The sequence below is a fragment of the Macaca thibetana genome, chromosome 6 (genome assembly GCF_024542745.1).
Source record: "Macaca thibetana thibetana isolate TM-01 chromosome 6, ASM2454274v1, whole genome shotgun sequence".
Taxonomy (NCBI): domain Eukaryota; kingdom Metazoa; phylum Chordata; class Mammalia; order Primates; family Cercopithecidae; genus Macaca; species Macaca thibetana.
In genome coordinates, this window is record NC_065583.1 from 102,855,249 (window position 1) to 102,876,856 (window position 21,608).

Consider the following 21,608-nt stretch of genomic DNA (forward strand, 5'->3'; position numbering starts at 1 on the left):
TTTGTATTTTTAGTAGAGACAAGGTTTCGCCATATTGGCCAAGCTGGTCTTGAACTCCTGACCTCAAGTGATCTGCCTGCCTTGGCCTCCCAAAGTGCTGGGATTACAGGCATAACCCACCACACCTGGCCCCAAATTTCACCTGTTTATCAACTCTCTGAATGAGAGGCTTTTCAGAGTGTAACCTTTTTCTGCTTCCCAGCAAAATGAATGGCCACTTCTCTGTGCTCACACAACACGTTGAACTTGTCGTGGTGAGCTTTACTTACTTGTTTGTGCTCATCTTTTTCCTCTTGTCTGTGAGTTCCTTTTGGTACCATCTCCCACCTAGCATGGTTTCTGGCATGGAACATATTTTCAATAAATGGAAGAATGTTCGTCCCAAGTAGCATAGGTTATGCTAGGTCATGGAGCCATAATGCTCTAAATGGCCACCTGTGGCCATGAGCAGCCAGACTCCTTGGCTGACCTTGGAGAGACAGAGTTGTCAACTAGACCCTGGAAGCCCCCAGGCAGCCCTGCCGTTGGCATACAGACCACCATAGGATTGAACATTATCTAAATGTAAATGCAGTAGGGAACAAACAGTAGACTTGCCCAAGGGGCAGCCTGAAGGAGATAAAAATATGTCTCAGTGACTTAGGCATTTGTTTTAAAGCACAGTTTAGGTTTAAATAATTTTGATATGACACTTTTAAATCAGTGCACTTGAGTCTTCCCTACTCTTCTTAGAAAGTTGGATGCTTTGAGAGGTATGCAGATTGGCTTGAGTTGATCTTGCATTATCCTGTGGGTTGGGAGTAGAAATCCTCAGGGCAGTGGATCTCCTGAATGTTGGAGCCAGAATGAGAGTTGAGTACTTTCAGGAGCTGCTGGGTGGCTGAATTCTCTGATGCCTGGGGTGGCACTTAAATCTAGCCAAAGACTACTGCCACTAGGAGAATGTGGTCTTGAGGTTTTGCCCCAGCCTTATTCTGCTTCTGCGTTAACACTACACATTGTTCAGCCTTCCAGTTGCCATCCTGGGTGTTTGCAGCACTAAAGCAAAAGAAATTGTCTTCTGCTTTCTGCATGTGCTTTCCACAACCTAGTAGAGGTTCCTGGACAGTAAGTGCCATGTGAAAATAGTCACTTCCCCATGGTTTCTTCTATGTGGTGCTGAGACCCAGCTGTACAGCTTCCTGAAGGAGAACTGAATGACAGACAAGGCAGTAAAGGAACCTTGACTCCCAGCTGACCCTCTTCATGGTCTTCAAGTTTCCCAGGGCTTGGATAGAAGGAGGATTTCAGCTTTGCCCGAGAATGTCTAGTCTCCATGGAATCAGTTTGTCTATCATACTTGAAAAATAAGCTAAGAAAATACATGAAATGAAAAAGCCCAGATGTTAAAATATGCATGGGTTTTAGCAGTCTTTGGAACTTGAGATGTTACTGAATGTTTGTGTCACACCATCCCTGAAGAGGCTGCTGCAGGGCATTTGCTAGGAGTCTGGTCTCCACACTGCCCCACGCAGGGAGAGTGCCCCTGCTGGCCACTTCATAATGAGCTGCAGTTTACCAAGCTTCCAGGAGATATCTGATCCTCAGAGCCCCTCTTGTTTTACAATGCAGTTCTAATCATGTTAGGAAAAGCAGCAACCATGATGGAGTAGGTCAAACCCTCAAGTTATTGAGCTGCCCGGCTCCACGGAGGGGCTCACCAGGTGTGTGTTCAGGCTCACTTCACAGAGGTCGTTAGTTGAATCTTGACTACCCCAAGTAGTCCAAGAAGTGGTTTAGTTCCTGAATCTCCTTAAAGCTTCTGAACTTGTCATATGTGTTTTGGACTTGTTAATAAGGTCCTGTGTTTTCATTCGGTGAAATGTTTACTATTTCTGAAGATGGGACTGCTAGTGCCTTATCAGTTGAATTTGTATGTCAGGGTGTGTGTGTATTTTTAATACAGCTGCTTTTGTACATTGGACTTGATCCAAAGACACTGTCCAACATGGGCCCCTTGTGTCAAGGGTTGACATTTGGGAGAAATCAGAGCAAAGGCAACTAGCAGACACAGCAGCTTGTCTCCTGATCTGGGACTCCAGTGCAATTAGCATACTCGGCTCTGCCTCACAATTTCCTTTATTGCTGAAATGTCTGGGAACCAGGTATTAGTACAAAGATTAATACATGGTACATCCTCTCTCAGCCTTTGTTAATTTTTTTTTTTTCAGGCAAAATCTTTATCTTCAGCTGTAGTTCCTTAAAGAGGAAGCAAAGTCTCTAAAACAGCCTTTCAAGTTTCATTGCAAAGCTACACGCATATATTGACATCTCTGGGAAGAGTTTGCTCCATTCCATTTCCAGAGCACAATCAATGCATAATTTAGGAACCACCTTTTACTTGAACCACGTAGCTTGTCAGCTGTGATTGATTGACTAGTTTGTCTTATCTACTGTAGGGGTTTTGTTGTTGATTTCAAGAAAACGTACAGGTACTTGTTTCCAGGAAAAGTTGATTTTAAATGGAATATCTTAGACTTTTTCCCTCACAGAAAGATTGGAGGTATTGTTTTATCACTATCATGTCCGCTTTCAGTTAAGAAATGTCTGTTTCCTGTTCCTTAGTGTCTTTTTGACACTATGGACCTGTTTTAGAAGGAAGTCCTTTGGATGAGTAGTTAATAGGAGTAACATTTTCAAATAGGCAAAAGACTGAAAAAAAGTCGTCTTCCATCTTTTTTAATGTTAAAGAGTAAACATCCTGCATTCTATATGATTCCTTTTCCCTATGGATCATTCTTATATCGAGCAATGTCTAAGACTTCTAAAATCCTGTTTTCTCAGGTTTCTTCTTCAAATCTGGGGAAGACTTGGTTGGCTCCCTTCAGACCTCTTCTATTGATGCTTATCTTTCCTGACTTTATTTTCTAATGGCCAAGCTTCAGGGCTCACCTCGCCTGCATTTCATCTGCTTGCTTGACATGACTGCAGAGAAGTCCTTCTTCCCTTTATGGCCACAATCTGAAAAAGAAAACAAACAGCTGAAGCTCTCCTTGCAGCCCAGCAGGCTGGGGAAAATAGTTCTCATTCTCCTTGTTCCTGGGTTCAAAGTGCACTTAACATTTTACGGGGGTGACCAGCCCTCCCAAGGTGCTGGTTTGAGTGGGCCTGTGTTTTAGGCGGGTGGACAATTAACCATGCTGACCTCCTCCTTTTTGCCATTGCCTTTCTGGCTGAGTTGATGCCAATACTCTGAGTGAGAAGGGGCTGCTGCTCCTTTGAGCGGAGCACCAGGGAGGGGTGGGGAAACATCTGATCTTGTTCAAAGGGGATGTCTCTGAAGCATGAAGATTGAACTGATTGTGACCCCACCCTGGGGGAAGGAGACATTCTCTCTGGAGAACAGGCCAGGAGGAAGAAGCCGGCAATTACTAATCCCATTGGCCTGTGGGCCTTCAGGGTCTCATATCCGTTTAAAAGAGAGAGAATTGGGGTTGAAGGTAATAAAGTAGGCCTTAAATTAGAGGAGCAGGGGGTCATTTTATCTAATTTTGTGGTTGTTACTGAGGAATAAAAGGCAGAGGAGATAATTTCATTAGCCCTTTTGAGATCTTTATCACAGCAAGATGGCATTTTGGGATCAGCAGAGCCACACAGGGCCTGTCCATGTCTCTCCTGGTAAAACGAGAGCTCGATTTCCAGTGTGCCAAGGGAGGGGCCGGGAGGCACAGTAACCCTTCAGGGCACTGTGGTCAGGAACAGATGGTATCTCCTGCCACAGTGAGAGGTTAGTGGCTACAAGTTCTGATGTAGGACTTGGCCAGCTACTCAGGAACATGGCATTCCATCTGAAAATGAAGAAATCCACCAGAGAAATGAGCTCCTGCAGAGTTGGGACTTTGTCTTTTACTTCTGAGGAAGGCTTGTGGGACCTCTGCTGTTGACTTGATTTATTTGGAGCATAGTGGTCATCAGACAAATTCCTTTGAGCTGAGCATTATTCGAGTGTCAAACCACGTGGTAGAGAGTTAGCAGAGAGTCACAGCTGTGCCTTCTGTCAGATGAATGCAGTTCTGTTCAGAGTGGTAGTACCTATTTGGGGCTTCATAAATGCCCTGCTGAGTAGGCAGGTATTTCTGTTCATGTTTGCAGAGAGGGAGTGAGGCAAAGAGAGGTCCTGTGACTTGCCCGAGGTCTCCTTGTAGGGAAGTGGGTAATCTGGATTCTATCCCTGGACTTCTAACTTTGAAATTAAGCTTTCTGTGATCAAAATTAGTAGAAACAGGGAAAAGGATGAGGAGGAGAGCAATAAAGGTTTCTTCAAGAGAAAGGAGAGAGAAGTAGTGGTGAGAAACAGTTCTTTGTGCTAGCCACCAGCTGGCACCATTCCCCAAAAGCAGCTTGGTTTCTTTCTGTGGGGAGGGAAGCAGAGTGACCAGGGGAGACAGGGAAAGTGAGGGAGGCTGGAGACGGGAGGGTGGGAAGGGCTTTTGGAGTGTCTGACACAGCCTTAGGCAGATGCTGGTTAACTTCAGGGCCTGTGCATATCATCCGAAAGCACAAGGCATCCACTGCCTCCTCAGGAGTCTTGCTGGTTTATTTCTGGGGCCCAGCTTTTCCCATGTCCGTCTTCATTCACACCCTTACTGTCTCATGTCTGATGGCTTTCTTGTCCTCAGCGTCTTCCTCTCTACTCCATACATTTCTGCTTACTATATTTGTTTTTTGTTGTTGTTTTGTTTTTTTGAGACGGAGTTTTGCTCTTGCTGCCCAGGCTGGAGTGCAGTGTTGCGGTCTCGGCTCACTGCAACTTCTGCCTCCCGGGTTCAAGCAGTTCTCCTGCCTTGGCCACCTGAGTCGCTGGGATTGCAGGCGTGCACCACCATACCTGGCCAATTTTTGTATTTTTAGTAGAGATGGGGTTTCACCATGTTGGCCAGGCTGGTCTTGAACTCCTGACCTCGGGTGATCTTTCCGCCTTGGCCTCCCAAAGTGCTGGGATTACAGGTGTGAACCACCGCGCCAGGCCTACTTACTATATTTCAACTTAGCTCTGAAGAAAAAGGAAAACTTCTCTTGAGATGTGCTTGTGAAGACTCTTATCCACTGTTAAGTACATTTAATCATAGCTTACTTTTGTATCGTGCTTATACAATACAGGTATTTTCCCCTGCCAGTTGATGAAGGAGACTGCGGACACCTCCCTTTCTGGTGGATGCAGTGCCCTCAGGAACTCCCAGAAGGCAAGACTCCAGCCAGGGGTTCTCCTGAAATGTCTGACGGGAATTGCTGGGGGTGGGGTGTGGAGAGGGAGGAATGTGCACTTGATCCCCTAAGGCTTCTCCGTATCCTGTACACGAATCTTCGACGCTCTCTACGCGGATGCAAGAGTCCTCTTGCTTTGGCCACGTGCTGCTCCTTTCCTTCAGGACTGTGGCTAATCAGAAGTTGGCCGCACTTCAGTGCCTCTTAAAGGCTTTTTTCCCTGGCTGTGTTCAGGATGTTGAAGTGCAGTGTCAGAAATGATGTGAGTTGATGAAGAAGAAATAAACAAACCCAGGCAGTATGTGAGGAAGGCTTGGCAGCCCTGCTCCTGTTTTTCTTTAGTTTGGATCTGAGGGAACCAGATTTCCTCGTTGGAAGGAATGGGGCTATGAGAGTCCCTGTGCCATGGAGCCTGAGATGTGCATGCCAGTGGGCCTTCTGGACTAGGGCACTGGTTAGTTTAATAACTGTGGGATGAAAATGTGTAGTTTATGGTTGGCAGAATGGAGAGAAGTCACATGGCCGCAACCTGAGCTATATGTATGTGGAGTTAAAATAGCATCTGTTCAGGGAGGCAGAACATTCCAGAATGCTTCAGTCCCCTCTTGGAGCCAATGCAGAGAGTGGAGAATAGGAAAGCTGGGAGGGACTTCACAGATCTTCTTGTCTAAGCCCCTTAATTTCAGTTTAGGACACTGAATAACTTGGCTAAAGCCCTGTGAGGTCAGGGGCCCTTGTCTGTCTGGTTTGTTCACCTTCATACCTTTGGTGCCTGCGTTGTATTAGGTGCTTAACATGCATTTGTTTGGTGAATGAATGACAGAAATGAAGATATGACTTCCGACTCCTAATCCAGTACTGTCTCTGAGATATTTGTAGGCAGAAAAGTCTGTGTAGACGTGGTGCCAGATAACTTGTATGTAGTTGAGGCTATCTTGAGATTATATATAGGTTAGAAAGTGGAGATGTAGCAGAATCAAACTGGCTTCTTAAAGTTGGTGGTGAAGACAGGCTTGCTCAGGTTTGGGGGTGGGTAGGAGGCAGGACTGCCACTTTGCTCAGCAGATGGGGCTCCTTTCACATTGGATTCTGTGTGAGTGGTACCCTCTGAAGCTGGACAATGGCCCCAATAGCTCAGCTTCCCCGGAAGAATCAAGATGACTGTGGAAAAAATAGGCTTGAAGTTGCCCCTTTCCTTACCGGCAGCTAGGAGCCTCCCCACCTTTTGCAGCCCAGTCCCCTCCTTTTCAGAGGGATGTGTGACTTGGAGCTCATCAGACTTACCCTCTGTTTGTAGAGTGGTGTGTATGTGTAGAATGCTGCAGGTGTGACTGGCAGGTCATGTTTGATCACTGTAGCAACAGGAGTAGGATGAAGTCCTGCACATAGGGTCTCTGCCACTGTCCAACTCCATTTGGAGAATTGCAACTCTGTTGCCATGGGCCCCAACCAAGGAAACCAGGTCTTACAGGGGGCTGCACTTAGAAAACCAGGGTGGTCCTGGCCAGCATGGTGAAACCGCGTCTCTACTAAAAATACAAGAATTAGCTGGGTGTGGTGGTGGGCGCCTGTAGTCCCAGCTACCTGGGAGGCTGAGGCAGGAGAATTGCTTGAACCTGGGAGACGGAGGTTGCAGTGAGCCGAGATCGTGCCACTGTACTCCAGCCTGGGTGACAAGAGTGAGACTCCATCTCAAAAAGAAAAAAAAAAAAAGGAAAACCAGGGTGGTAAGCCACACAGCTACTTCTAGGCTGTTAACTCAAAGCATTGCTGTTTGTTTATCTCTTTTTTTAACTTCTTGGTTAATTCACAAACAAGAAGAGGTTTACAATTACAAGGGAGTTTTAAAATTTAGAATAGTTATAGGAGATTAATTCAAGATTAAAAGTTGTCAAAGGGAATTTGTAAAATCAAGAAATGTTATTTAAATTCGCAAACTCTGATCTGCTGAGACTTTATTGGCTTGCTGCTTCGTAGGTTTCATCTGCCCACTCTGGGCCCTCCTCCCAGCCTGGCTGGGGATGTGTCTCTTGAAATTGACCTTCAGGCTTTACCACTTGACCTGATATCTAGGGGAGAGAGTGCTTCCTCTGGAATCCTTGACAGCTGACCATTTTTGGGTGGAATTCGTGTGCCTCCTCTGCGACAGAGAACACAGTTCCTCCTGGAAAATCCCTTTCTTTCTTTTTTTTTTTTTTTTTGAGACGGGGTCTCGCTCTGTTTCACCATGTTAGCCAGGATGGTCTCGATCTCCTGACCTCGTGATCCGCCCGCCTCGGCCTCCCAAAGTGCTGGGATTACAGGCGTGAGCCACTGTGCCCGGCTGGAAAATCCCTTTCACTGGTTCCCCTGACTTCTGCTGGTGCCTGCTTTGTACAACCCGTCTCACTTCTCTCCAGGGGATGTGTAGCAGACAGCCGATCTCCCGGTGGGTCAGAAGACAAGCTGGAGTCAAACCCTGATTGATGACTACAGAATCAGTTGGGTTGTGGCTTCTGTTCTGTATTGAAGATCACAGGACATACTGATCTAAAGCTGGCAGGCTCTCTAAAAGCCAGAGGTGGGTTGAGCCGGTCGCCAAAGCAGCAAGAAGAATGACTGTTGTCTAGGCTATTAGAGCTTGAATGAAAAGAGTGTATTTCATGTTGCACAGTGGCATTAATCGTTACTTTGTTATTCTGGGGAAAACCAGGCCTTTAGGAAGTGATTTTGTGGTAGTGTCCTTATAGTCTGGTGTTTGAACTTCTCATGGGGGCTGTTCTTTGGCACTGATGTCGTTATCTATGAGCTTGTCCTATTGTGTGGTGCTAGTGTAGTGCTTTGGAGCAAATGGTAAATGTTTACTTGAACCCAAAATATACTGTGTGCAAAGTCATGCAAATTAGAAACAAATTAAGAATACATATGTGTTATAAAAAAGTGGCTTACTTGGAAAATCTAGTTTCATTCATTCATTTACATGTGGGGAAAACTTGATTATTCTCTTCAGGATTCTTGAAAGTATAAACAAAAGTGAGGTGGGAGTGCCCACCTTCCCCAGCTATGAGCCTTAAGCTTTTATGGAGGGTATTTTAGAATGCACACTCTTTAGTGCAAAAGAGTTTCAGCATTGCCTGTGGATGAAGGCACACCTTTTGCTTACTTCTATACTTACTGCATGTGACATAGTTTCAATGCAATAGTTCTCTCTCTCTCTCTTTCTTTCTCTTTCTCTTTTTAAAGCAATCTGTGGGGGTCTATAACCACAGTGGCAGAAAGAGAGGTAATGGAGATTTATACAATAGTGTTCATGTTTACAAAATGAAATGCTGAAACATGATGGAATTCTATATTCATGGGGTTTCAACTTGCTCTAAAAATGAATGTTAACGTGATGGAGTTCTGTGTTCTTAAGATTCCAGTCTGCTGTAAAAATTAATGTTAATAAGCAACAAGATTGGTTCGTATTCGTGGTTTTCTCCCTGCAAAGTCAAATAGTATACATGCATTTATTAATGACTCCCTGAATGAGATCTAAATCACTTAAGTACAGTTTTATATGGAGTGGAAGTATGAGAATCAAAGTTTGTGGTTATTTTGTAAGAATTTGCTTCCATTTTTACAATGCAAGTCAGAGAAGTCTTGATGTGTCCCATCTTTTCTTCCATTTGTATCTTCTCTATTTTCCTCTAGATGATTTCCTCGCCTATTATACACGCTCTTTTATCACAGCCTGGATATGATCCCTGATCATCACCCAAGTTTCATCCCCTTCTTTACAAAGCCTGACTCCCCCGTAAGGGTCTCCAATTTCTTCCTGCAGCTAGGCAGGCCTCAATGGTGTCTTAGTTCATGTCTTCTGGTCGTTTCTGGATCCCAGTTGTACCTCACAAGCAGCCCAGCTCACCCTGAATCTAAAGAGCATGCATTTTCTGTAGCCTAAAATTGTTAATGATTAAATACACAGGGTTAGATTTTGTTTGGTGATAATGCAGTCCCTTTAAATGTTTTACCAGTTTAGAAACATTAGAGAGACTTGTCAGGTTCCTTGGAGGAAGAGAATGCTTGGGAGATAGCCCCTCCCAGCTGCATTTTGCCACAGTGAGGAAGGACTGAACTCTGGGCAGAATGTGTGGTGTGTGGTGGGAAGACCCAGCCTTAAGAGTCAGGCAGGCTCAGGGTCCAGGCCCTGCTCCCCATTCCCAGGCTCTATGACCTCAGGCAAATTACTCTTCTCTCCAGGGCTTAGTCTTCTCATCTGTAAGATGGGGATAATCATGCCTACTTCATAAAATTGTTAGGAGGATTAAATGAGGGAACCTATGTAAGGCATACCTGGAATTTAGTAAGTACTCATTGTCGCTGCTATTGTAATAAGGAAGTCTGCTTTGAGTAATCCAGTGCCTTCTGAAAGTTTCTCCCTAATTGTTGCCCCTCAGCTGAGGTACTCAGAGCATTTAGGTAGCTGATGTTGTTTTAGGCATGTAGTGCATGTACGTGCTGGAGTGATGCCACCCAGTCGCTTTTGAAGCCTGCTCCTGAGTGTCTGAGCTCCTGTGTCATGTTTACTCTTCCCCATAGCAGACAGGTGCTGGAAACTGGCATTTACCAGGGCTTCCTATGCTTTCAGAATCAAGGAATTTCTAGAGTGTGTATTTTGAGATGAGTTAAAATTAATAGTTATTTAAAAAATTAAATGAGCCCTGTGGTCGGATTTCTTAGAGAGTATGTGTTTCTTGGGAGACACACTAACCAGTGAGGGCCATTCTTGGTGGCCAGCTGCTTTGTGAGGCAGTTAGATTCTACTTCCTAGACCAACATCTTAGTGGAAAAGGGGAAGGCAAAGCCAAAAAATTGTGTAAAACGTATTTATGTTTGTCCTGAGAGAATAGCAGCGTATCACACAACATTAACAGGCCTGGCCTGCTAATAGTTCTGCACTGCAGTTTGCACCAACCCAGCAATGTAGTAATTTGTTTCACTGAGGGAATTGTGGTTTTATGTGCCATGTATTGGTGTCATTGAAACCACGTTTTAAGAGGAAAATAGCAATTAATGTTTAGAAATGGGAAATAGCTTTACAAATTTGTGGTGGAAGAGACCCAATAAAAATGACTATCAGGAGTTTTCCAAAGGTGAACATAACAGTTTCTAAATGGTGTTTTCTGTCTGGTAGCTTGACAGCTTTTGATTTGTAAGTGTTAACCAAAGTATGACTGCCACAAACAGAGCAGGGTGTGTGTGAGAGAGTATTACTGCAAGGAAGAAAGCAACTTTACTAAGATGCAGGCAGGCATCTGTGCTGACTTAGGAATGGGTAGAGAGGTCTAGGGTGTGTTTGGTCAGATTACACCCTGTCTGTGTCGTTGCTGCTCCTGTTCTCCCGCTGCCAGACAACAGCACTGAAAGAGTGGCTGTTAATCTCTAACTTGGGGTTTGCCTGCATCCATGCATAAACATTTCAGCTCATTTTCTTAAGAAACAGAAGACCGCCGGGCGTGGTGGCTCACGCCTGTAATCCCAGTACTTTGGGAGGCCAAGGCGGGCGGATCACAAGGTCAGGAGATCGAGACCATCCTGGTTAACACAGTGAAACCCCATCTCTACTAAAAATACAAAAAATTGCCCGGGTGTGGTGGCGGGCGCCTGTAGTCCCAGCCACTCCCGAGGCTGAGGCAGGAGAATGTCGTGAACCCGGGAGGTGGAGCTTGCAGTGAGCCGAGATTGCGCCGCTGCACTCCAGTCTGGCCGACAGAGCGAGACTCCGTCTCAAAAAAAAAAAAAAAAAAAAAAAAAAAAAAAAAAAGGAAACAAAAGACCAGAGCATATGGGAGCCACTGAATACTGAATCCTTTAAGATTTGTTTTCTGTTTGTTTGTTTTTAGTATGATTGATGAGATTGGGGCATCTAAATTAAAAGTGACTCATAAGGATTCAGTTAAAGGACGGTGTCATGATGAGAATGGTGGTTTTACCTGGGAGGCGGAGGTTGCAGTGAGCCGAGATTGAGCCACTGCACTCCAGCCTGGGCAACAGAGTGAGACTCCATCTCTTTTTTTTTTTTTTTTTTTTTTTTTTTTGAGACGGAGTCTCGCTCTGCCGCCCAGGCTGGAGTGCAGTGGCCGGATCTCAGCTCACTGCAGGCTCCGCCTCCCGGGTTCACGCAATTCTCCTGCCTCAGCCTCCCCAGTAGCTGGGACTACAGGCGCCCGCCACCTCGCCCGTCTAGTTTTTTGTATTTTTTAGTAGAGACGGGGTTTCACCGTGTCAGCCAGGATGGTCTCGATCGACTCCATCTCTTTAAAAAAAAAAAAAAAAAAAGGAGTTCGAGAATGATGGTTTTCTGATTTTTAGTAGGAGAACTCTTTTAAAAAATGAGATATTTCAGTGGAGCCATGGCATATGTGCATTTAACTCATAAAAATTAAACTGTACTCACATGGTCCAAAAAGAGAAATCACGTTGAGAATAATGTGGAGCTGCTTGGCAGTCGGCTCGGTTAGAGCAAGTGCCCCAGGGTAGGGTTTCTCAGCCTGGGAGCTCCTAGCGTTCTGCGCTGGTCATGTGGTGTTGTGGGTGCTCTCCTGTCCTGTGCATCCTACAGTGGATGCTTAGCGGCATCCCTGGCCTCTGCTGAGTAGATGCCAATAGAACCTTGCTTCCCCATTCATGGCCATGAAAAGTGTCTCTAGACCTTACCAAATAAATGTGCTCTGGAGGCGTGGAAGAGGGCAGAATTGTCTGGGTTGAGAACCACTGCCTTGGCGTGAGACTGATGGGAGGTGCTTTTCAGTCGGTTGCTCCCTTAGATGACCTCTGTTTGAGGTCCTCGTTGATCATTGTTTTAGATCATCATTCGTAGATCATCGTTGCCTTTCTGTGATTGAATACATTTAAAAAAATAAAAACTCTGAGGCATAGCGAGTGTCAACTGTAAACTCTAAAGGGTGAGTTGGAGACGATGAAAGCATTAGATTTGCTCCTGAAGGGAGAGCAGCCTCATTGAAATATCTTCTAGAAATTTCTAAAGGCCAAAGCCCTATAAAGAAAAGTGATTGGGGCCAGCACTGTGGCTCACTCCTGTAATCCCAGCACTTTGGGAGGCCAAGGTGAATGAATTCCTTGAGACCTGGAGTTTTAGACCAGCCTGGGCAACATGGAGAAACCCCATTAATACCAAAAAAATACAAAAACTAGCCAGGTGTGGTGGCACACACTTCTAGTCCCAGCTACTTGGGAGACTGAGGTGGGAGGGTCGTTTGAGCCCAGGAGGCAGAGGTTGTGGTAAGCTGAGATTGCGCCACTGCACTCCAGCCTGGGTGACAGAGCCAGACCTTGCGTCGTAAAAAAAAATAAAATAAAAAAGAAAGAAAAGTGATTGGCCTATTGACACAAATCTTGGCCTTGTCACTTCAGATATTTTTTGGTGATAGTGGGGCTCATGGCCAATTTCTAAACTCCAGGTCTGTATAATACCATTGTGCGGTGTCCCATCCAGTTTTGACCAATTTTCTGAAAGGCAGGCATTCTGGTTCGTTCTTCTCAGGCTCTGAGTCCCGAAGCGGGCCTTTTTCAACGTGTGTGTTCAAGTCTAAGTGCATGTTACCTTTAGAGTGTTTGAATTACTTTATATACAGTATGGTTGGGAAAGTTTTGGATTTTAGAACAGGGTCCCGCTCCTTGAATCTGGGTGGACTTATCAATGCCCTGACCAATAGAGGTGACAAAAGTACGTGCTACTGGACTGACTTCTAGGGCCAGTCACAGAAAGCAATGCAGTGCCTGTCTTGTTGGAAGGAACACTGCTCTTCAAGCCCTGAGCTCCGCTGCCTAAGTCCAGTTCCCCTAAGGCCATCATGGCAGGAGAGGCCATATCCGGGAGCTCCAGTGGATGGTCTCATCTGGACCCAGCCTTCCAGCTATCCCCACTGACATGCAAACCAAGCCTCTAGACCAGCCCGTCCACAGGCTGAATACTGCCTGTGACTGACCTCTGCTATTGCCACATGCAACAGCAGCACCACCCAGCTGCTCCTTGTCCAAATCCTTGACCCACAAAATGTGAGACACAATTAAAAGTTGTTTCAGATGGCTCCTAAAAAATAAAATCAACGTCTTCATCTGGTGCTCTTCTAAAAACTTACTACAGAAGCTTCTTTTTGTTTTTTTTGTTGAGACAGAGTCTTGCTCTGTCGCCCAGGCTGGAGTGCAGTGGCACGATCTTGGCTCACTGCAAGCTCTGCCTCCCACGTTCACGCCATTCTCCTGCCTCAGCCTCCCAAAGTAGCTTGGACCACAGGCGCCCGCCACCACGCCTGGCTAATATTTTGTATTTTTTAGTAGAGATGGGGTTTCACCATGTTAGCCAGAATGGTCTCGATCTCCTGACCTCATGATCTGCCCGCCTCGGCCTCCCAAAGTGCTGGGATTACAGGCGTGAGCCACCACGCCCAGCCTACAGAAGCTTCTTGAGAGATAGTTTGTTGATCTTCCTGAAGAGTTTTTTTTTTCTTTTCAGACAGTGTCTTGCTCTGTCATCCAGGCTGGAGTGCAGTGATGTGATCTTGGCTCACTGCAACCTCCGCCTCTCAGGTTCAAGTGATTCTCCTTCAGCCTCCCAAGTAGCTGGAATTACAGGCGCCTGCTAACTTTTGTATTTTTGTGGAACCTGGCTAATTTTTGTATTTTTTAGTAGAGATGGGGTCTCACCATGTTTGCCAGGCTGGTCTTGAACTTCTGACCTCAAATGATCCACCCGTCTTGGCCTCCCAAAGTGCTGGGCTTACAGACGTGAGCCACTGCACCTGGCCCCTGAATTTTTTAAGGGTCATCATGCCTGGGAATAAGTTTTGCCCCACTCTGCAAACTTTAATGCCTCTTTGGCATAGTCTGTCAAACTATTAACAAATATTTTAATTTTAATAAGTATTACTTATGACAACTATTTTTTAAAAAGTGAAGTTGCTCTGTTTAATCTGGACAGTAGGGTAAGAGTCCTGCTTTCGTCTGGTGCCCTCTCCTGAATTATTGCTCTCATATTCTAAGGCAGCTCTGTGGATCCTCCCTGAGGTTCATAGCTTGAAAGAGGTTTGCAGTTATTCTTTCAAGATGAGGTCGGCTTGTCCTAAATCCAGCCCTGGGGTTGGAAGCACCTTTTAGGGAAGCACCCTAAAAGGTGTGTCTCCTGGAGGTGAGCAGTGTTAAAGTGTAGGTTGCAAAAATTGCACCCATGGGTGCACAGATGGATGTCCATGTGCCTACAAGCAGGTAGAACATACTATCCGTTAGGCTGAGCTGGTGAGAGTGGAAAAATAAATAATTATTCCAACTTACCTCTTTCTTAGAGAAAATGAATAGCTTTCACGTAAGTGTGGAGTTTCTGTTCCTTTTAAGGAACTCTAGGCTGGGCATAGTGGCTCACACCTGTAATCCCTGCACTTTGGGAGGCCGAGGCGGGTGGATCACCTAAGGTCAGGAGTTTGAGACCAGCCTGGCCAACATAAGGAAATCCCATCTCTACTAAAAATACAAAAAATTAGCTGGATGTGGTGACACGCACCTGTAATCCCAGCCACTCAGGAGGCTGAGACAGGAGAATCGCCTGAACCAGGGAGGCAGAGGTTGCAGTGAGCCGAGATCGAGCCACTGCACTCCTGCCTGGGCAACAAGAACAAAACTCCATCTCAAAAAAAAAAAAAAAAAAAAAAAAGAAACTCTAGAAGTGGCATAATTACTGTCATTAAAAGGGACTTGTGACACTTCAGATTTTGAGGCCTACCTAATGAGTTCTCCCAGAAGCTAGGGTTTGCTTCGAGAAAGTCAGAATTAACAATCGATGTGCAGGGATCTTTCTCAATTAGGGCAGGTGGATCGGGTAAGCTGCCTTTTTGCAGATCTCTGCTGAAATGCAAACCAGTCCAGGTTGTCAGGACTGTGGACATCAGGCATGTCACTGTTAATGCTGGGGTCAGTGAGAAGAGTCAGACTCGTATCAGGAACTGTTGACTGAGGTGTTGCAAGGAGAGCAATAGTTCTCTCCTAGCAAAGGCTCTGAAGGACTGCCAGTGACAATCACATGTCCTTAGACTTCCTAAATCCCTTCTAGCATCCTTTTCCTTCTCCTCTGGGACACATCAGCACACACAGCAAGGATTAGGGGAGATGAGTGTTTATTGGCATAGTGTTCTGAAATCTGGATATGACGGCCTTGGAATTCTTGTAACCCCTTTCTGTGATTTTTATGTAAAATGACTTCAGAAGCAATCCATAGTCAGGGTTGTCAAAAAGAAAACCTGGGAAGAGGCCGGAAGCGGTGGCTCACGCCTGTAATCCCAGCACTTTGGGAGACCAAGACAAGTGGATCACGAGGTCAGGAGATTGAGACCATCCTGGCTAACATGGTGAAACCCCGTCTCTACTAAAAATACAAAAAATTAGTGGAGCGAGGTGACGGGCGCCTGTAGTCCCAGCTACTTGGGAGGCTGAGGCAGGAGAATGACGTGAATCCGGGAGGCGTAGCTTGCAGTGAGCCGAGATCACTCGGCTCCAGCCTGGGGGACACTGCACTCCAGCCTGGGGGACAGAGCAAGACTCCGTCTCAAAAAAAAAAAAAAAAAAAAAAAAAACCCAAAACAACAACAACAAAAACCTGGGAAAAGAGGTTGGATTGCCAAGGGAATGGGAGGATGGGGAGGAGAGGAACAGAAGGCAGAAGGAAGGAGGACAAGAGGGAAGAGTGTGGGTGAGCAAGTTGCAGAAGATAGTGCAACTGTTAGGTAAGCATTCCTGGTCTTAAGAACCTACCTAGCACCAGTTTGCAAAGGTAACCTCTCTGCTGTGGAGTCATCTGGGTGAGTCACCTGTGACTGCTTTCCAGAACATCGCCCTATCAGATGGTTGGGAAGAGAGGACAGGCTGAGGAAGGAGTGTGGGTGTTGTATTTTTTGTGTGTCCATCAGCTTGACCTTTTAGTCATTTATACTTACGGAGCCAAATGAGTGGCTCCCTTATGATAGCATAGGTTCTTATTAGTCCTGGCATGAGGTTTTGAATCAAATTTTGTCTTTTATTTTGGGACAATCTGAGTGCTTTTAGATTAGACTGAATAAGGGGAAGGGCTTCTCACGATGCTTCTGTCAAGAGGCTAGGTTTGTAGATGTCTGGCAGGTCGTAAGTTAATCTGACATCTTGTGCTTAGAGTTTATGAAAGAGCAGATAAAGAATGTCTACCATATATGGATTTGTTTTTAGAAAACAGTTTTCTGTTAGCTGTTGAGCCCTGATGACTTTTTAAAAATTTGGATTGTTTTTAGTCTAATTACCAGTTTAAGATTATGTGGTTTGATGTAGGAAGAGGGAAAAATCTGTTATGCTGTTATGTATCTTCCCTTTGTCTCTCCTTCCTTTTTATCATCTTCCTTTGCTTGCTAACAGGTATTTCTTGCTTAAATTTTCTTGCTGCCTTTTGATTTCGTCTTGATGTTTACCATGATGGTTCTCATCTGGGACAGGGCTCTCCCCATCTCCTCTCTCGATTCCCCCTACTCCACATACCAGAGGCTTTTGGCTATGGGAGAGGGATTGGTCTCCCCAAAGGCTGTCAGGGAATAGAGACCAGGGATCCTAAATGTGACTAGGTAAGATAAAACAAGCTAGTAGAGTAGTAAAAAGCCCAGGCTTTGGAGCCAGGCTGCCTGGGTTTGGAATCAGCCCTGACTGTTACCAGCTAGGTGATCTTTGGGAAGTTACTTGAAGTTTCTTTGCTTCAGTTCCTCATCTGTAAATTGGAGCCAGTAATACCTCATAGGTTTTTGTGACGATCAAATGGGTTATAACAGAACCTGCCATATTTGAAATGTTCAGTAGTTACTTCTTTTTGATAAAATATAATTTGAAAGGGTCCAAAGTCACTTCCTATTTCTAAATTTTTTAGTCCTTTTTTCTTTTTCTAAACATGAGCTGTATTGATGCTCGTATTTTTATATTGCAGAGTCAACATGGGTTCCACCATAAGTTTCAGTTCAAATGTAACAAAATGATTTTAGAATGTTTCCTAAAGACTTACAATAAAATGGGTAGAGTCTGGCATGTGGTGATAGAAACAGTAGGTTTATGTGCCAGATAACCAGAGAGAAGCACTTGTATCAGTTTGATTTAACACTGCTTTTCTAATTCCATAGGTGGAGCTTAGAAGTGGATTATTTTTTCTTAAAATGAGTGAGCTTTACCCAGAGCTTTACCCAAAGCTTGTTTACAGAACAAGCTTTCTTGCCATCTCCCACCCTCTGGGGACCTAGTGGAGATAAGAGAAGACTCCTAAGCCAGAGAAGGTAGATAGAGTTGTTCTAGTAGCATTTGTCTGTTGGACCTTGCTTGCTAAAGGGCCAGCTATAAATGCCCAGGCAACAGGCCAGGCTGCCCCTGGACACTGAGGGTGACCAGATCAGATTCAGGGCCAGCACAGTCTGGACATATTTCACCCATGAAGCTTTTAAAAACTTGGAGCTAAACCCTTTCATTAACTCATGTTTCTCATAGCATTGGTGCCAAATTTAACATCAATGAGCAGGCCTTATTTCTAGGGGCCTGTTCATCAGCTGCTGTAGAGTACTCTGGTGATCAAGACAAGACAGTATTGTGATGAAGTGGCATTTGCTTAGGGTGTCTTAAGCCCCAGGGAGAATGTTGGCCAGGGCTCTCTTATAGAGACAGCTATTTATTCCTCCCCATTATCCTTCATATAATCAGTCCTTTGTTGGAGATATGAACCCCTTTCCCCCTTTTTGTACCTGATGAATCTGCGTCAGAAGTCCAACAACTTTACTAAGATCATACAACCAAATAAGTGGTAGAGTTGGATTTTGGACTGTAGCTCTGCTTGATTTTGAAAGCCTGTTTTAAATCATCATCCTGGCTGGCTTTTCTTTTAGTATGAAATAGACATGGATAGTTCATTTTGAATGGATTTAAAAATTTGAACCTGAGAGTAATAAACAGTGAAAGTCACAGATAATAGGAGGAGGTCGACCTCTGCAAACAGGAGAGAGTGATAATTAGCATCTCTTTTATTCCAGACACTGCCCATTCATTAATACATTTAATCTTCACAACCACCTTATGGGGTATTAGACCTGTTTTACAGATGAGTCAACAGAAGCTTGGTATAAGTGACTTGTGTAAATAATGCAAAGTGACTTGTGTTAATAATGCATTCTACTAGTCGGTGGCAAAGCAGGGATGTGAATCCTTTTCTCACCATACGATGCTGTGAAAAGGCTGGGATGGTCTCCTTGCCTGGTCACTTCCAGTTGCCTCTGAGGTACATGGGATAAGGCTGGATTTATGAACCAAGAAAAATGAGTGCATGTTCCAGGTTTGCTGTGGTCTTACAGAACCAGCTGCATTTGTTTCTCATCTGAGAAACTTACCTATGTCTTAAGAGAGAAGCAAGCCCACAACAGAGGCAGAAAGCTGATAAGGAAAGCTGACTTCCAAGCAGTATATTCTGTGGCCTTGGCCTCATTCCTTGGCCTTGCCCCTGCTCCTCAGAAGGCACCTGGAAAAGGGCTCATTGGCATTCTTTGCACTAGCTTCTGTGTACAGCTGCCTGCTCCGTGGAACCACCCATCTTCTTGGTGCTTTGTCTACCAGGAGAACTTCAGGATCACCGGCTGTGCACGTGGAAGAGCTGGGTGGGGAGGTGAGACTGGATGAATCTCTGCCTTCACACTATTAGGGGACCATCATTAATGCATTATGAAGCTTGGCTCAGCCTTAATTCATTAGGAAATCACTATCTCCCAACTCATTTGGTGCCTGCCTTAAGGGCACTTTAAATGCAGAATTAAGTGCTGCTGTAAAAGGGAGTCCAGCTCTTTGAAGACTGCCCCTGGCACCAGGCTTCTGGGTGGTCGCTGGGAGCCAGTTTCATAGAAGTGATTCTGGGGACTGGGGCAAGGAAAGGCAGCCTTTATGTAGAGGAAGTGTGCCATGGTTAGGTAGTTGACTGCTTATTAGTTTACTCTTTCAGCCAAATTATTTTTGCTGCTGTTAAAAATTAGTTTTAATAATTGCTTTTGGATCAAGCTGTTGAATAACTGAGCCAAGTTTTCATGGCCAATGAACTTTTATAGCAAACTCTCCTCTCTTTATGGGGTTATTATGAGGATGATATTTGTAAAGCACTTTAAGTGCCTAGGGAAGGCTGTGGATAAATAGTAGTCATATTTTCAGAGTTCTGGAGCAATGACTACACAATGGCGTTCCAGTTCTGAAAGATGCAAATCCTACTCTGATACTACTGGTTTGTTTTAATGGCTATTTTCCTGTTTTTAATTTTTAAAGGAAAATTTATGAAAAGATCAGGATGATTTTTATATTTTCATTAAAATTTTCTACTAGCTTAAAAAACCTCTTTAATTGGATGGGAGAAGTGTTTTCACAGAGTCAGAGTTTGAATAGTAAGTAGGAGATAGTAGGAAAAATGCTCCATTGTCAGCCAACAGCTAACCAAACTGATTTGTAATGGAATGTCATAGTCCTTTTCTATAAAGTAATATTTTGTTTCTGTCTTCCTGTTCTCTTTTGTCTTTTGGGAGAAGAAACACAAATAAATAAAAATAGTTGTTTTGTTGTTTTGGAGAGAAATACACTCTCTAGAAAGGACTGTCTTAAAATGCACTGTGGGTTTTTAACTCATGAAGCTCCTACCATGTGTGCATGCATTCTAAGAACTTGTCTGTATCACATGTGGGAAAATGGAATTAGAAAGGCTTCTCCCTTTGTGGCCTCAGTATGTTCTGAGTTTCAACGATAGATTTTCAGTAAAAAAGTTTGTGCTCCTACATGATCTGGGATACACACAGCAGCTTTCAGAATTGTTAAAAATGTAAATTAGGTGGCAATTTAGACCACTTTCACTCCCTTGCTTAAAATCTTCAGTCTTCTCCTGTCACAGGTAGGATAAAATCCACATTCCTCCCAGACTCCCTAGGCTGGTGTCATCTAGGCCTTCCCTTTTTCACCATCCCCCTTAGTAATTGTCCCTGGGCTCCTTCTGCCCCAGCCCTGAAGCCTGATCCTCAGCCCTCAGGCTTCTCCAGGGCGGGACTTCCCAGTCTTTTACCCCAGGATTCTGATTGTACTTCCTGGGGCCGGGGTCTGAGCTCAGCATCCTCTCCTTAAGCTCTGGAATGTCAATTACTGAGCAGGGAGCCCAGAAACCTCATAGGCCAGGGTCAGAAGGTGACACTGAGCCCGGCTGGAGTGCAGAAGCTGACAATGGACAGAGTTCAAAGCCCAGGCGGAGTTCTCCTTTGAGAGCATTTCTACTGCCCCTCAGCCCACACTGGTCTCGCCCTGCCCCGGACTGGCCCTGCAGTTGGGCCACAGTTCACAGCAGCCTGTGCTCTGCCTGGGGATGTGTGCCGCACTGAGCTCAGCCTGCTGTCAGCTCTCCTACAGCAGGGCAAGGACTCAGCCCTTGCTTAGTGGACACTGGTATCATTTTTTGTTTGATTTTAAAGACTATTGTCTTAGAAGAAGAATTTATACCTCCTTCATCTGTCTGCTTATAGCAATTCATGAACTTTTTTTTCCCTTCTCAGTAACAAAGCAGTGAAAGCCTAACTGAATCAGAGCTGCACCACTCCGTGCCTGTGGCTCCTTGAGGAGGGCACTTAAGTATTCTGTTAACGCCCGTGCAGTGCTCCTTTCTTTTTGCTTGTGGTCTAATGACATCTCCTCTTTGCCACATGATGTGTGTCAGAATGTTGGTTCAGTCCATGCATGTGGCCATTTTTCAAATGGATTAACAATGATTCAGTAATGCACAGGAGAGGAAGGTGGAGCGTGTGGGAGGGAGGGAGCAAGTGCGGGAGGGAGAGGGGACAGCAGCAGCGAGTGCAACTCTTCTTAGCTGCTTTCATTGTTAGAGCCTGGATTTTGAGGAGAGTCTGTACCAGCGGGACTACTGATGGCACACTTTTCCCTGGAGTTTGTTTGGATTCATAGGCTTTTTGTTTGGATTCATAGGCTTTTTGTTTGGATTCATAGGCTTTTTGCTTCATGTGGTATGTGCTGGTGTCCTGGGTTTCTGAAGCCCATAAAGAGGGCCTTCTGGCCTCTCCTGCTCGCCATGCCATCCTCCCATGCACACCACCGTTCTGGGTCCCCAGCAGGCCCTTGGCTACTGAGTGGATTCTTGCCAGTATTTGGCTTACTCATCTCCGTGGACTGAGTCTCTCGGGGCCCAGTGGCTCCATCTATGGAAAAGTGGAACAAGCCCAAGGCATCTGAATCTTTTCTGTTCTCCCAGACCCTTTTCTTGAAGAAGTTTCCATTTAGTAGCCATTTCCTTCTCAGACAGGAACATGTGCTGAATGCAG

The 21,608-nt window shown here is 45.1% G+C and overlaps 1 protein-coding gene across 3 annotated transcripts in view; it reads left to right on the forward strand.

Moving 5' to 3' along the window:
• Positions 1-21,608, forward strand: part of LHFPL2 (LHFPL tetraspan subfamily member 2) — a 163,159-nt gene that overhangs the window by 16,530 nt on the left and 125,021 nt on the right. The window lies entirely within an intron of this gene.